General features: G+C 41.3%; 1 protein-coding gene across 6 annotated transcripts in view; it reads right to left on the bottom strand.

The window, feature by feature from the left end:
• The window catches only part of P4HA1 (prolyl 4-hydroxylase subunit alpha 1), a 100,294-nt gene extending 85,930 nt beyond the window's left edge, over positions 1-14,364 (bottom strand). For 4 of the 6 annotated variants that reach the window (XM_027531071.1, XM_027531072.1, XM_027531073.1 and 1 more), the window contains exon 1: positions 14,171-14,363. The gene's annotated coding sequence lies outside the window, so the exon portion shown is untranslated. Of the gene's footprint in view, positions 1-14,170 lie in introns of all 6 variants that reach the window. The other 2 variants (XM_027531076.1, XM_027531077.1) reach the window with 1 other exon arrangement.
• Positions 14,365-15,794: the final 1,430 nt, after the last annotated feature.

Here is a 15,794-nt window from a genome sequence, read left to right on the forward strand (position 1 = left end):
TAACTACTGGAAAAATCACAGCCTTGACTAGACAGACCTTTGTTGGCAAAGCAATGTCTCTGCTTTTTAATGTGCTGTCTACGTTGGTCATAACTTTCCTTCCACGGAGTAAGCGTCTTTTAATTTCATGGCTGCAGTCACCATCCGCAGTGATTTTGGAGCCCCCAAAAATCAAGTCTGTCACTGTTTCCCCATCTATTTGTCATGAAGTGATGGGACCAGATGCCATGATCTTTGTTTTCTGAATGCTGAGCTTTAAGCCAACTTTTTCACTCTCTTTCACTTTCATCAAGAGGCTCTTTAGTTCCTCTTCACTTTCTGTCATAAGGGTGATGTCATCTGCATATCTGAGGTTATTGATATTTCTCCCAGCAATCTTGATTCCAGCTTGTGCTTCATCCAGCCCAGTGTTTCTCATGATGTACTCTGCATATAAGTTAAATAAGCAGGGTGACAACATACAGCCATTACATACTCCTTTCCTGATTTGGAACCAGTCTGTCGTTCAATGTCCAGTTCTAATTGTTGCTTCCTAATCTGCATACAGATTTCTCAGGAGGCAGGTCAGGTAGACTGGTCTTCTCATATTTGCACAGTATGTTGTGATCCACACAGTCAAAGGCTTTGGCATAGTCAATAAAGCAGAAATAGATGTTTTTCTGGATCTTTCTTGCCTTTTTGATGATCCAATAGATGTTGGCAATTTGATCTCTGGTTCCTCTGCCTTTTCTAAAACCAGCTTGAACATCTGGAAGTTCACGGTTCACGTACTGCTGAAGCCTGGATTGGAGAATTTTGAGCATTACTTTGCTAGCGTGTGAGGTGAGTGCAATTGTGCGGTAGTTTGAGCATTCTTTGGCGTTGCCTTTCTTTGGGATTGGAATGAAAACTGATCTTTTCATGTCCTGTGGCCACTGCTGACTTTTCCAAATTTGCTGGCATATTGAGGGCAGCACTTTCAGCATCATCTTTTAGGACTGAAAATAGCCCAACTGGAATTCCATCACCTCCACCAGCTTTGTTTGTAGTGATGCTTCCTAAGGCCCAGTTGACTTTGCATTCCAGGATTTCTGTCTCTAGGTGAGAGATCACATCATCGTGATTATCTGGGTCGTGAAGATCTTTTTTGTACAGTTCTTCCGTGTATTCTTGTCACCTCTTAATATCTTCTGCTTCTGTTAGGTGCATACCATTTCTGTCCTTTATTGTGCCCATCTTTGCATGAAATGTTCCCTTGGTATCTCTAATTTTCTTGAAGAGATCGCTAGTCTTTCCCATTCTGTTGTTTTTCTCTATTTCTTTGCACTGATCACTGAGGGAGGCTTTCTTATCTCTCCTTGCTATTCTTTGGAACTCTGCATTCAAATAGGTATATCTTTCCTTTTCTCCTTTGGTTTTCGCTCTTCTTCTTTTCACAGCTATTTGTAAGGCCTCCTCAGACAGCCATTTTGCCTTTTTGCATTTTTTTTTCTTGGGGATGGTCTTGATCCCTGTCTCCTGTACAATGTCACAAACCTCCGTTCATAGTTCTTCAGGCACTCTTGTCTATCAGACCTAATCCCTTGAATCTATTTCTCACTTCCACTGTATAATCATAAAGGATTTGATTTTGGTCATACCTGAATGGTCTAGTGGTTTTTCCTACTTTCTTCAATTTAAGTCTGAATTTGGCAATAAGGAGTTCATGATCTGAGCCACAGTCAGCTCCTGGTCTTGTTTTTGCTGACTGTATAGAGCTTCTCCATCTTTGGCTGCAAAGAATATAATCAATATGATTTCAGTGTCGGCCATCTAGTGATGTCCATGTGTAGAGTCTTCTCTTGTGTTGCTGGAAGAGGGTGTTTGCTATGAACAGTGCATTCTCTCGGCAAAACTCTATTAGCCTTTGCCCTGCTTCATTCTGTACTCCAAAACCTAATTTGCCTGTTACTCCAGGTATCTCTTGCCTTACTACTTTTGCATTCCAGTCTCCAATAATGAAAAGGACATCTTTTTTGGGTGTTAGTTCTAGAAGGTCTTGTAGGTCTTCATAGAACCATTCAACTTCAGCTTCTTCAGCATTACTGGTCGGGGAACAGACTTGGATTACTGTGATACTGAATGGTTTGCCTTGGAAATGAACAGAGATCATTTTGTCATTTTTGAGATTGCACCCAAGTACTGCATTCGGACTCTTTTGTTGACTCATTTCTTCTAAGGGATTCTTGCCCACAGTAGTCAATATGATGGTCATCTGAGTTAAATTCACCCATTCCAGTCCTTTTTAGTTCGCTAATTCCTAAAATGCCGACATTCACTCTTGTCATCTGTTTGACCACTTCCAATTTGCCCTGATTCATGGACCTAACATTCCAGGTTCCTATGCAATATTGCTCTTTATAGAATTGGACTTTGCTTCTATCAGGGACTTCCCTGGTGACTCAGACGGTTAAGCATCTGTCTACAATGTGGGAGATCTGGGTTCGATACCTGGGTCAGGAAGATCCCCTGGAGAAGGAAACGGCAATCCATTCCATTACTATTGTCTGGAAAATCCCATGGACTGAGAAGCCTGATAGGCTACAGTCCATGGGGTCACAAAGAGTCGGACACAACTGAGCGACTTCACTCACTTGCTTCCAGCACCAGTCACATCTACAAATGGGTATTGTTTTTGCTTTGGCTCCATCTCTTCATTCTTTCTGGAATTATTTTTCCACTGATCTCCAGTAGCATATTGGACACCTACCGACCTGGGGAGTTCCTCTTTCAGTGTCCTATCTTTTTACCTTTTCATACTGTTCATGGGGTTCTCAAGGCAAGAATACTGAAGTGGTTTGCCATTCCCTTTTCCAGTGGACCACATTTTATCAGAACTCTCCACCATGACCTGTCCGTCTTGGGTGGCTCTACACAGCATGGCTCATAGTTTCACTGAGTTAGACAAGGCTGTGGTCCAAGTGATCAGATTGGTTAGTTTTCTACGATTGTGGTTTTCAATCTGTCTGCCCACTGATGCAGAAAAATAGAGGCTTATGGAAGTTTCCTGATGGGAGAGACTGAATGAGGGGGAAACTGGGTCTTGTTCTGATGGGCGGGGTTATGCTCAGTAAATCTTTAACAATTTTCTGTTGATGGGTGGAGCTGTATTCCCTCCCTGCTATTTACCTGAGGCCAAACTACAGTGGAGGTAATGAAGATAATGGTGACCTCCCTCAAAAGATGCCATGCATGTACTGCTACACTCAGTGCCCCCAACCCTGCAGCAGGCCTCCACTGACCCACGCCTCAGCTGGAGACTCCTGGACACTCCCAGGCAAGCATGGGTCAGTCTCTTGTGGGGTCACTGCTCCTTTCTCCCGGGTCCTGGTGCACACAAGGTTCTGTTACGTCATTATGGAAATGTAAATGAAATACCGCTATGAGATACCACTTCACAACCCCTAGGATAGCTATAGTAATAAAAAGAGTAAGTATTGACAAGGATGTGAAGAAACTGGAATACTCATACATTGCTGATAGGAATGTAAAATGGTGTAGCTACTTTGGAAAACAGTTTTCCTAAAAGTTATAGGAACTTTTCAGTTCCTAAAAAAGTTAAACATGGAGTCACCATATGACCCAACAATTCCACTACTAGGTCTATACCCAAACCAAATGAAAGCACATATCCACATAAATATTTGTACAGAAATGTCCACAGCAGCATTAATTGCAAATAGGTGGAAACAACCCAAATGATGACTGAATAAACAAAATTTGATATAACCATACAATGGAATCTTATTTGCCCATAAAAGGAAATGAAGTACTAATAATGCTACAATACAAATAAACCCCAAAAACATTATGTTACATGAAAAAAAATCTACAGACATTAAAAAGAAGCATATTAGTGATTGCCTAGAGCTGGGGGAGGGAGAGGAGAGTGACTGCTAATAGATCTGAGGTGTCTTTTTGGAGTGATTTATTTGAAAAAGGATTAAAATTGATTGTCATAATGGTTACACAACTCTGTAGATGTATTAAAATCCACTGAATTGTACACTTTAAGAGGTAAATTATATGGTATGTGAATTATATCTCAATAAAGCTGTTTGAAAAAAAAAGGAAATCAAGAACTTTCTTGGTGGTACAGTGGATAAGAATCTGCCTGCCAATGTAGGGGGCACAGGTCTGATCCCTAGTCCAAGATCAAACCTGCTGCAGAGCAACTAAGCAACAAGAGAAGCCATGGCAATAAGAAAACCACACATGGCAACTAGAGGGTAGCCCCTGCTCACAGCAACCAGAGTAAGCCTGCCCAAAGCAAAGACCCAGCACAGCCAAAAATAAAATCAATGAATAAAATTATTTTAAAAAATCAACATAAACTCTCATTTCACTAGGTAAATCTGGGAGTAGGAATGCTAGGTTCCACAGTAAGTATATATAGTGGTGGTGGTTTAGTGGTTTATTTGCTAAGTCATGGCCAACTCTTGTGATCCCACGGACCGTAGCCTGACAGGCTCCTCTGTCCATGGGATTTTGCAGGCAAGAATACTGGAGTGGGCTGCCATTCCCTTCTCCAGGGGATCTTCCTAGCCCAGAGATCAAACCCAGTCTCCCACATTGCAGGCAGATTCTTTACCGGTTAAGCCACCAGAAAAGCCCACCCATATATATGTTTACTTTCATAAAAAACTGCCAAATGTTAAAGTCGCTATACTGTTTTCATTGCCCGTGTCAACAAATGAAAGCTCCAACTGCCCCATGGTCTCGTCAGCATTTGGTATTGTTTTATTTTTCCTTTCTTCCTTCATTTTTCTTAATGTCTTAATTTTCTCACTACTGGTTTCTCATTGTGGTTTTAACTTACAACTCTTCAATTATCAATGATGTTTAGTATCTTTAGGTATATTTACTTGCTATCCATATTCCTTTTTTGGTAAAGTTTCTACTTAAATCCTTTTGTCAAATTTTTAATTAGGCTATTCACTTACTATTGAAGGTTGTGAGTTCTGTAGATATTCTGGATACAAGTTTTCTGTTAGATATGTGATAGGAGAATATTAACTCCCAGGTCTGTGGCTTGCCTTTTCACTTTCTTAACACTCTTTCAAACAGCATCAGATCAGATCAGATCAGCCGCTCAGTTGTGTCCGACTCTTTGCGACCCTATGAATTGCAGCACACCAGGCCTCCCTGTCCATCACCAACTCCCGGAGTTCACTCAGACTCACGTCCATCCAGTCAGTGATGCCATCCAGCCATCTCATCCTCTGTTGTCCCCTTCTCCTGCTGCCCCCAATCCCTCCCAGCATCAGAGTCTTTTCCAATGAGTCAACTCTTCGCATGAAGTGGCCAAAGTACTGGAGTTTCAGCTTTAGCATCATTCCTTCCAAAGAAATCCCAGGGCTGATCTCCTTCAGAATGGACTGGTTGGATCTCCTTGCAGTCCAAGGGACTCTCAAGAGCCTTCTCCAACACCACAGTTCAAAAGCATCAATTCTTCGGCGCTCAGCCTTCTTCACAGTCCATACATGACCTCAGGAAAACCCATAGCCTTTGACTAGACGAACCTTTGTTGGCAAAGTAATGTCTCTGCTTTTGAATATGCTATCTAGGTTGGTCATAACTTTCCTTCCAAGGAGTAAGCATCTTTTAATTTCATGGCTGCAATCACCATTTGTAGTGATTTTGGAGCCCCGAAAAATAAAGTCTGACACTGTTTCCACTGTTTCCCCATCTATTTCCCATGAAGTGGTGGGACCGGATGCCATGATCTTCGTTTTCTGAATGTTGAGCTTTAAGCCAACTTTTTCACTCTCCACTTTCACTTTCATTAAGAGGCTTTTGAGTTCCTCTTCACTTTCTGCCATAAGGGTGGTGTCATCTGCATATCTGAGGTGATTGATATTTCTCCCAGCAATCTTGATTCCAGTTTGTGTTTCTTCCAGTCCAGCGTTTCTCATGATGTACTCTGCATATAAGTTAAATAAACAGGGTGACAATATACAGCCTTGACGAACTCCTTTTCCTATTTGGAACCAGTCTGTTGTTCCATGTCCAGTTCTAACTGTTGCTTCCTGACCTGCATACAAATTTCTTAAGAGGCAGATCAGGTGGTCTGGTATTCCCATCTCTTTCAGAATTTTCCACAGTTTATTGTGATCCACACAGTCAAAGGCTTTGGCATAGTTAATAAAGCAGAAATAGATGTTTTTCTAGAACTCTCTTGCTTTTCCTATGATCCAGCGGATGTTGGCAATTTGATCTCTGGTTCCTCTGCCTTTTCTAAAACCAGCTTGAACATCAGGAAGTTCACGGTTCACATATTGCTGAAGCCTGGCTTGGAGAATTTTGAGCATTACTTTACTAGCGTGTGAGATGAGTGCAATTGTGCAGTAGTTTGAGCATTCTTTGGCATTGCCTTTCTTTGAGATTGGAATGAAAACTGACCTTTTCCAGTCCTGTGGCCACTGCTGAGTTTTCCAAATTTGCTGGCATATTGAGTGCAGCACTTTCACAGCATCATCTTTCAGGATTTGGAATAGTTCAACTGGAATTCCATCACCTCCACTAGCTTTGTTCGTAGTGATGCTTTCTAAGGCCCACTTGACTTCACATTCCAGGATGTCTGGCTCTAGGTCAGTGATCACACCATCGTGATCATCTGGGTCGTGAAGATCTTTTTTGTACGGTTCTTCTGTGTATTCTTGCCATCTCTTCTTAATATCTTCTGCTTCTGTTAGGTCCATACCATTTCTGTCCTTTATCGAGCTCATCTTTGCATGAAATGTTCCTTTAGTATCTCTGATTTTCTTGAAGAGATCCCTAGTCTTTCCCATTGTGTTGTTTCCTCTATTTCTTTGCACTGATCGCTGAAGAAGGCTTTCTTATCTCTTCTTGCTATTCTTTGGTACTCTACATTCAGATGTTTATATCTTTCCTTTTCTCCTTTGGTTTTCGCTCTTCTTCTTTTCACAGCTATTTGTAAGGCCTCCCCAGACAGCCATTTTGCTTTTTTGCATTTATTTTCTATGGGAATGGTCTTGATCCCTGTCTCCTGTACAATGTCACGAACCTCATTCCATAGTTCATCAGGCACTCTATCTATCAGATCTAGGCCCTTAAATCTATTTCTCACTTCCACTGTATAATCATAAGGGATTTGATTTAGGTCATACCTGAATGGCCTAGTGGTTTTTCCTACTTTCTTCAATTTAAGTCTGAATTTGGCAATAAGGAGTTCATGATCTGAGCCACAGTCAGCTCCTGGTCTTGTTTTTGCTGACTGTATAGAGCTTCTCCATCTTCGGCTGCAAAGAATATAATCAATCTGATTTCGGTGTTGACCATCTGGTGATGTCCATGTAGAGAGTCTTCTCTTGTGTTGTTGGAAGAGGGTGTTTGTTATGACCAGTGCATTTTCTTGGCAAAACTCTATTAGTCTTTGCCCTGCTTCATTCCATATTCCAAGGCCAAATTTGCCTGTTACTCCAGGTGTTTCTTGACTTCCTACTTTTGCATTCCAGTCCCCTATAATGAAAAGGACATCTTTTTTGGGTGTTAATTCTAAAAGGTCTTGTAGGTCTTCATAGAACCGTTCAACTTCAGCTTCTTCAGCGTTACTGGTTGGGGCATAGACTTGGATTACTGTGATATTGAATGGTTTGCCTTGGAAACGAACAGAGATCATTCTGTCGTTCTAGAGATTGCATCCAAGTACTGCACTTCGGACTCTTTGTTGACCATGATGGCAACTCCATTTCTTCTGAGGGATTCCTGCCCACAGTAGTAGATATAATGGTCATCTGAGTTAAATTCACCCATTCCAGTCCATTTCAGTTCGCTGATTCCTAGAATGTCGACATTCACTCTTGCCATCTCTTGTTTGACCACTTCCAACTTGCCTTGATTCGTGGACCTGACATTCCAGGTTCCTATGCAATATTGCTCTTTACAGCATCAGACCTTGCTTCTATCACCAGTCACATCCACAGCTGGGTATTGTTTTTGCTTTGGCTCTATCCCTTCATTCTTTCTGGAGTTATTTCTCCACTGATCTCCAGAAGCATATTGGGCACCTACTGACCTGGGGAGTTTCTCTTTCAGTATCCTATCATTTTGCCTTTTCATACTGTTCATGGGGTTCTCAAGGCAAGAATACTGAAGTGGTTTGCCGTTCCCTTCTCCAGTGGACCACATTCTGTCAAATCTCTCCACCATGCATAAGTTCTTAATTTTGAAGGTGAACATAGTACTGATTTATTCATTTATGGATCATGCTTTTGGTGTCTAACTTTTTGCTGATTAAAAAAAAAAAAACTCTGCTCAATCTAAGGTCCAAAAGATTGTCTTATATTTTCTTCAAGTTATTTTCTAGCTTTAGGTCTTATTTTGAGATCTATGAACCATTTTGAGCCAGTTTTTGCATAGACTATGGGGAATTGTTGCACTGAGGCTATAATAAAGAAAAATTTTCTATTTTGATGTTTGAAGGCTAACTGCCTTAAAGCCCACTTCCCTCTCCCTTTGCCCCACATCTGGATAAGTCAGTATGAAAGCCTGGCCATTCTCTCCACTATCAATGGGAAGCTAAAACCATGAACATCCCACACACGGGAACTATCACACTCCAAGTCACGATGAAAATTAAACTCAACCACCCTACTTCACTTTTGCTTCATTCTGGACTAAACCTAAGACCTCTCCTTAAGGAATCCTTTTGCGTTGACTTGGTGAGTAAATCTTATTTCCTATTTCATATCCATTGGTGCCTTTCTGTCATCTGTTACAATATTTATACAAATTCCTGAGCAAGGGGCTGCCCAGTGTCCAACAGAGGATATGAGATGCCCAAATAAGATGGAGTTTTTTTATATATGAACATACAACTATTCCAGATTATCCTTTCTCTACTGAATTGCCTTAGTACCCTCATCAAAACAAACTGACCATTTTGCATGTCTGAATTCTCTATTTTTTTCCATTGATCTGTAAGTTTGCCTATTCTCCATCTTTACTCTTGAGTATTGCAGTAATATAATAAGTTGAAATCACAAGTTTTTCAACTTTTTTGTCTTTTTCAAAATTGTTTTACCTTTTTCTAGTTCCATTGTTTTCCTATATCAATTTTAGAATCAGCTTGTTACTTTCTATAGGAAATCCTCTCCTCCTGAGATCTGGCTGGAATTGCATTGACTCTATAGATGAGCTCAGGACAAATGGTTATCTTAACAATATTAACTCTTCCAACACATGAATATGGTATCTCTCTCCACTTATGTAGGTATTCTTTGGTTTCTTCCATTAGTGTCTTATAATTTTCATTATATAAATCTTGCACGTGTCTTGTAAAGCTAATACTAAATATTTTATAAGTTTTGGTGCTATTGAGATGGTACTTTAAATTTTTTATTTCCAATTGTCCTTGGCTATTATATAGAAATACAACTGATTGTTATATACTGACCTTCTATCCTTCAACCTTGCAGAATTCAATTATAGAGTTTTTTTTTTAAAATCTTTCTGCACAGAAAAAGATTTTCTGCACAGACATTCTGTCCACGATTAGACCCGATTGCTGCCCTTTGAAACACACTGTTAAAAGAATTAAAACAAGCCACAGTCTGGGAAAAAATATTTCCCTATCACATATGCAGCTATTCCACTCTTAGACATTTATGTCAGAGAAAAGAAAGTATATATTCCTCCAAAGACTTATATGTGAATGCTCATAGTAGCTTTATTTATAATAGTTAAAAGCTGAAAACCACCCAAATGGCCGTCAATAAGAACATGGACTAAAACAAAGTTTTGCAGTATATCCATACAATATAATATTATCCAACAATAAAAAGACACAAACACATAATAATATGGATGAATTTCAAAGCACTAATACTGAGTTTAAGAAGCCAGACATCCCCCCCCACCACAAGAAGTACATACTATATGAGGGGTCTCAAACAGTAGGACACGACAGAGTGACTGAACTGAAAGTCCTTTAATTGTTATCAGATTGATTAAAAAAGCCCAATTCAATCCCCTAGAAAATTCTTAGTGGGAAGAAAAAATGACTAGTATAAGAATTTTTACTGTCATGTGTTTCTTTTCCAAAATAAAAAAAAGTAAAGGTAGAAAGAAAACTAGTTAAGGTTTTGCTAAACAGGTAGATAAAATAAAATAAACCACTAAATTTCAGGCTTCTCTTCACAATATTTACAGTGAAGAAATAGTTCAAGTGCCCAACAAGAAAAAAAGACAGAGTATATTAACTTGATATAATATCACTATTTACATGAAAAATATGCAAACCAAAACATGGACACTAAACATGGACATTTATATAAAACACTAAGCAGGAAGTTTAAGAAGTCCAAGAGAGTACTCACCCACTGATGACAACTATATAAGAAACATAAATCTCTATACTATATTGTTTTTGTCAATGCACAACCAAATGCACTAATAGTCACACTGATCATCCAAACAACCTCAGGAAAAGGAATGTTTTTCATTATATCAAGTTCAAAACTGTTGGAGTAAACATAATGAAATCCTTTGAGTTTCATTAGTTTTTACTGAAGCACAATTATTTGGCTAGAAAAAACTAATGAGAGAATAGCTTTAATTTATACAAATAAATTTCATAGGGTAGAAACATAAACGAAGCTTTAATTAATGAAGCTTTCACAAAACCATATACCCACTTTATTTGGCTTGTCTCATATATTCATTTACTATACACACCCACACACTCGCACCTTATAATGTAATTCTAAGATTCAAGATCTTAGGACTTCCCTGGTGGTCCAGTGGCTAAGACTCCAAGCTCCCAATGCAGGAGGCCCACTGGGTTCCATCCGTGGTCAGAGAACTAGATCCCACATATCACAACTAAGAGTTTGCATGGCACAATGGCCTGGTGCAGCCAAATAAACAAATATTTTTTAAAAGATTCAAGATCTCACTGTAAGAAGAGCAATAAAGTGTAATGCCAAGGGTCTATGCAATTTATTTACCTTCAAGCATTTTCCACTTTTAGAGCAGAACCAAAGATATGTTACAATATGTAAGGGGGTGAGGGGAGGCCAACATGATGTATAATTACCTAGGCAATTAAGCAATTCAACAATTCTCCAACTAACTTATTCACTTTGTTAAAAACTATTCTCTGCACAGTTGTTCAGTCATGTCAGACTTTTCGTGACCCTTCGGACTGTAGCCCACCAGGCTCCTCTGTCCAGGGAATTTCTCAGGCAAGAATACTGGAGTGGGTTGCCATTTCCTCCTCCAGGGTATCATTCCCAACCCAGGAAATGAACCCATCTTCTGCACTGCAGTCGGATTCCTTACCGTTGAGCCATCCAGGAAGCCCTAAAAACTCTTTTAGCCAAAGTTTACTAGGGTAATCTATACAGTCAAGGCCAGTCAGATATAAAGCCTAGATCTATTTTCCAAAATATTCAAGAAATCCTGCCTCAAGATACCTAGATGCCTTTATTCTGTATCTCTTTTTACTTTTTAGTTCTTAACAGGGTTAGGGTTTTTAGAATTTACAGATGCACTTATGGAGGGAGAGAATTTCTGTAAAAGGTGATTAAAATTCCACACTGATATGTGTACTTGCATTTTCAGACCCAGAGTCCACACCTTCTATCAGATTTCCAATGGACTTCACGACCACAAAATAGGTTGAGAAGTACTACTATGAATCCCACAGGGACACTTTTCAAATCTAAGTGATGTAATTATATTTCTCCCAGTTGATAACTGCTAAGTAAAATAAGGCATTCTATTCACAGAAGTGAAGGCTCACAAGCTTTAGGCTGCATCCATGGAATAAAAGCAGGAGCTCAAACCTATCTGCCCTATAAAAGATACTGCTTGTCAGTATACAACCCACTCTGAGGTAACAGAAAAGGTTAACATCTCCTTACCAAAAAGCAAAGATTCACCTGCAACAACCTGCAGTACTCTGGTAATACACAGCCTTTTTTTTTTTTTCATTAGTCTTTTACACTAATTTTTTCTGCAATAATTAAAAGTATATTTTCATTTTTTTCACTATTTTAATTACCAAAATGGCAAATACAATTATCTGCTTACAAAAATCCTTGATTTTCAGTACTTCAAAATAAAACTCATTGTAGGATATCAAAGGAAATAGCATTCTTCACCTAAAGACACAAAGTAATCCTTTTCGTAGTAACTATGTTAAATCTATAAGAATCCTTTGCCATCAGACATCTAAAATATCACAGGACTTAAGGCATAATGTACTAAAACCAAAACTGACAGGACTTTCAAAACTAAGTAACAGGACTTCCCCAGTGGTCCAGTAGTTAAAAATCCGAGGACCTGGATTTGATCCCTGCCTGGTCTGGAAATATCTCACATGTGAAGGAGTAACTAAGCCCATGTGCCCAACTACTCAAACCCCTGCAGAGCTCTAAAAGAGAAGCCACCGCTATAAAAAGCCTGTGCAGGGCAACTAGAGAGTAGTCCCTGCTCACCACAATTAAAGAAAGCCCATGGGCAGAAAGGGAGAGCCAGCACAGCCAAAAATAAATAAATAAAAAAGTTTTAAGGTAAGTAATAAAACTTACACTTCCCACGATTGGGGGGAGGAAGGTAAATATGAAGTTCATCGTTAAGATTAGGAATTACATTCACAGGCGAAAAGTCAAAGTTTAAAAAAAAAATCACTGAATGTCTACTTAAATTTTAAATCAAGGGAAAAACCCTTATTCAAGGTTGTTCACTTTCAGCTTCTTAAATATTTCTTGCTTATTATATCCATTTTTCCCACAGATATTTGATCAGAAAAATCCCTTTTAAGTGTTTCATAAATTAAATTCCAGTATTCCCGCTATGAATATTTCATCAGATTTTTAGGAAAAGACTAGCCTCATTCATAAGCTACATATAAATCTAAAAGGGGAAATACGTTTCTTGCCAGAACCTATTAAAAAAAAAAAGAAGAGGCAAAAGTTGATGAAAGAACACTGCTGCCACGTCTTTTCCCTTCCCCCACTCAGTAGTGGCTATTCCATTCCTTCAGAGTGCATTCCAAGGGAAAGTCCAAGAGCCACAGCTCTCAAGAGAAACCAGAAACAGTTAAGTTGAAACTGGCAAGCCTCTTTGGCCTTTTAGATCAATTTCCTAAAAGGAGATCCAGCTTCTACTTCATCCCTTTCTTAAAGCAAACAGTGCAAAATTCCAAGTCCTGTCCATTCTATCCGGAACGTCTATGTTGTTAGTGTCTACGACCTGACTGCATTTAATACATTCGATTATTTAGGAGAAATGGTCTTATGAAACCATTCCCCTCGCCCCCTTAAAAACATGCAGCTGCGGGCCATCCATGTAACTCAACTCAGACTTCTCACACAGCCACGGAATTTGATTTACTGATGTGGACTTTTAAAAGCTGCAAATTCGGCTGAGAGAAAGAGAGGGGGAGGGGAGAAGCTCATGTGCCTTTAAAAAATTTTTGTAGCAGAAGAAGGAAGGAAGAAGACTAGCTTCCCTGATCACTGGAAGTTCTGACAGCCGACTTCCTCAACCTAGCTGCCGGAAACTCGCTGCCCGGGGCTACCTCCAGCTGCTCAATCAGCCCGCGGCGCGCAACAGATGAGTTAAACCTGAACTTTCCTGGGTAGGTCTGCTTCGCAGACCCCACGACTCCGGCAGAATAAAAATGCCCGAGCGCTTCAGCCTCTGGTCTAAGCTTTAAAAACCGCTCTCTATTGCCACATGCTAACCATCTGCGGCTGTGGAGGCCGAAAACCCTTGCATACCCCTCAGCTTTGAAGGGAGGGACCCACGTAGGCGAGGCGCTTGGAAAACTCAACAGGGTGATTCCTCCCCAGGAAGGAATATTCAAGAAAGTGCTGGTCCCCGGGGCGGAGACTGAGGCTGCCGCAGCCCTAGCGGTCCGGGGCGCCAACCTGCGAGGCGGTGGAAAGGGGAGCACGGAGGACTGCTAAAGGGCCTCTGGGGCTCCCAGGGGAAACGGGGCTCAGGGCGAGTCTCCAAAGGAGAAAGTACTGAGGCAACAGTAGTAAACTGGGGAGCACACCCCCCGCCCCCGAGCCATACCACGAGAGGGGGCAGGGACCAGACCAGCAGAGCCATCGAGAAAGGCCACGGCTGCCCAAGGACTGCAGCCTCAGTCCCCAAGGTCGGGCGAATGTCTCACCTGGGAAGTGGCACGCGAGAGCTGCGCGTTCTTCAGTACCCGGTCGCCTGCACCCGGCCGGCTACCTACTCCTTTCCCTCAGCCCGCTGGCGGCGCGACTGGGCAGCAGAGGGAGCCAGTTAGCCCTTTTATAACCTCCAGACTGCGACGGCTGCGCTGAGGAGGAGGCGACTGCAACCCTCGCTACGTGAGCTCGATCACACCAGCGGCCCGGCGTCTGCGCAGGCGCCCAGCCCCGGCCCTCTCCGCCCCTACCCGTGGCCCACGGCCCACGCCCCGGACTCCTCACCAGCCCGTGGAGTCTGAGGCCGAGAGGAGGGACCGGCGGGCGGGCCTGGGATGTAACGCGCCTGCGCGGGGCTCTCACCACGCCACCGTCTCCATGGTTACTTGGGATTTGCGCTGCTTCTTTCAACAGGTTGTTTAGAGCCTGAATTTTGGGATCAGCACCTCAATCAGGCCTGAGCGACGAAAGCACCAGCGAGGAAATGTCTTAAATGTGAGAAGAGGAACATAGAAGCGTAGAAAATAGAGCAGAAAAGAATAAGTATTGGGTGGAAAACAACACAGTATATTCTGTCTTGCTGTCTCGGCCCTGAGGCTTTTTGCTTTACCTACCTCCCTCTGTCACCTACACTCATTTTATGTGTATCTTGTTCCATCTCACATCTTTATACTTAATCAGTAGATAACGGACTACGCGCTCCGGAGATTTCTGGGTTCAATTTCTGGCTCAGTCCCATAAAACTATGGGGATTGATCTCTCTGTATCTCAGTTTCCTGCAAAATGAGAATGACAAATAGGTACCTCATAGTACCTTCCTCGTTGTGAGGATTAAATGAGATGATGTATGTAAAGCACTTAGAACATGCTTAGCACACAGAAAGGATTTGGTAATTATTAGATGGTGCTGTAGTGGTCATGTATGGATGTGAGAGTTGGACTGTGAAGAAAGCTCAGCGCCGAAGAATTGATGCTTTTAAACTGTGGTGTTGGAGAAGACTCTTGAGAGTCCCTTGGACTGCAAGGAAATCCAACCAGTCCATTCTAAAGGAGATCAGCCCTGGGATTTCTTTGGAAGGAATGATGCTAAAGCTGAAACTCCAGTACTTTGGCCACCTCATGCGAAGAGTTGACTCATTGGAAAAGACTCTGATGCTGGGAGGGATTGGGGGCAGGAGGAGAAGGGGACGACAGAGGATGAGATGGCTGGATGGTATCACTGACTCGATGGACGTGAGTCTCAATGAACTCTGGGGGATGGTGATGGACAGGGAGGCCTGGCGTGCTGCAGTTCATGGGGTCGCAAAGAGTCGGACACGAATGAGCGACTGAACTGACTGACTGAACTGAGCATATAAGAAACCCAGTCTTGTGTCTGGTCTTCGTTTAACATTTCCCTTAGCCGTTATATTCCTAAAAGAAGTCTTAACTATCTGGAAGCAGACAATGAAGGAAAAAAGACTTCTCTAAGACTTGTTAGTCATTAAACATTGTTTCTAAAGTTTTCCATGAATGATAAACGGCACAGCAATAATTAAGATTTAACTCTTATCTAGGAGGTGGGGTTGATTATACAGATAAAGAAATAATCATAGAGAGGGTACTTAGGGAACATTAGGC

This window comes from Bos indicus x Bos taurus, chromosome 28 (genome assembly GCF_003369695.1).
Source record: "Bos indicus x Bos taurus breed Angus x Brahman F1 hybrid chromosome 28, Bos_hybrid_MaternalHap_v2.0, whole genome shotgun sequence".
In the NCBI taxonomy this organism is placed as follows: Eukaryota; Metazoa; Chordata; class Mammalia; order Artiodactyla; family Bovidae; genus Bos; species Bos indicus x Bos taurus.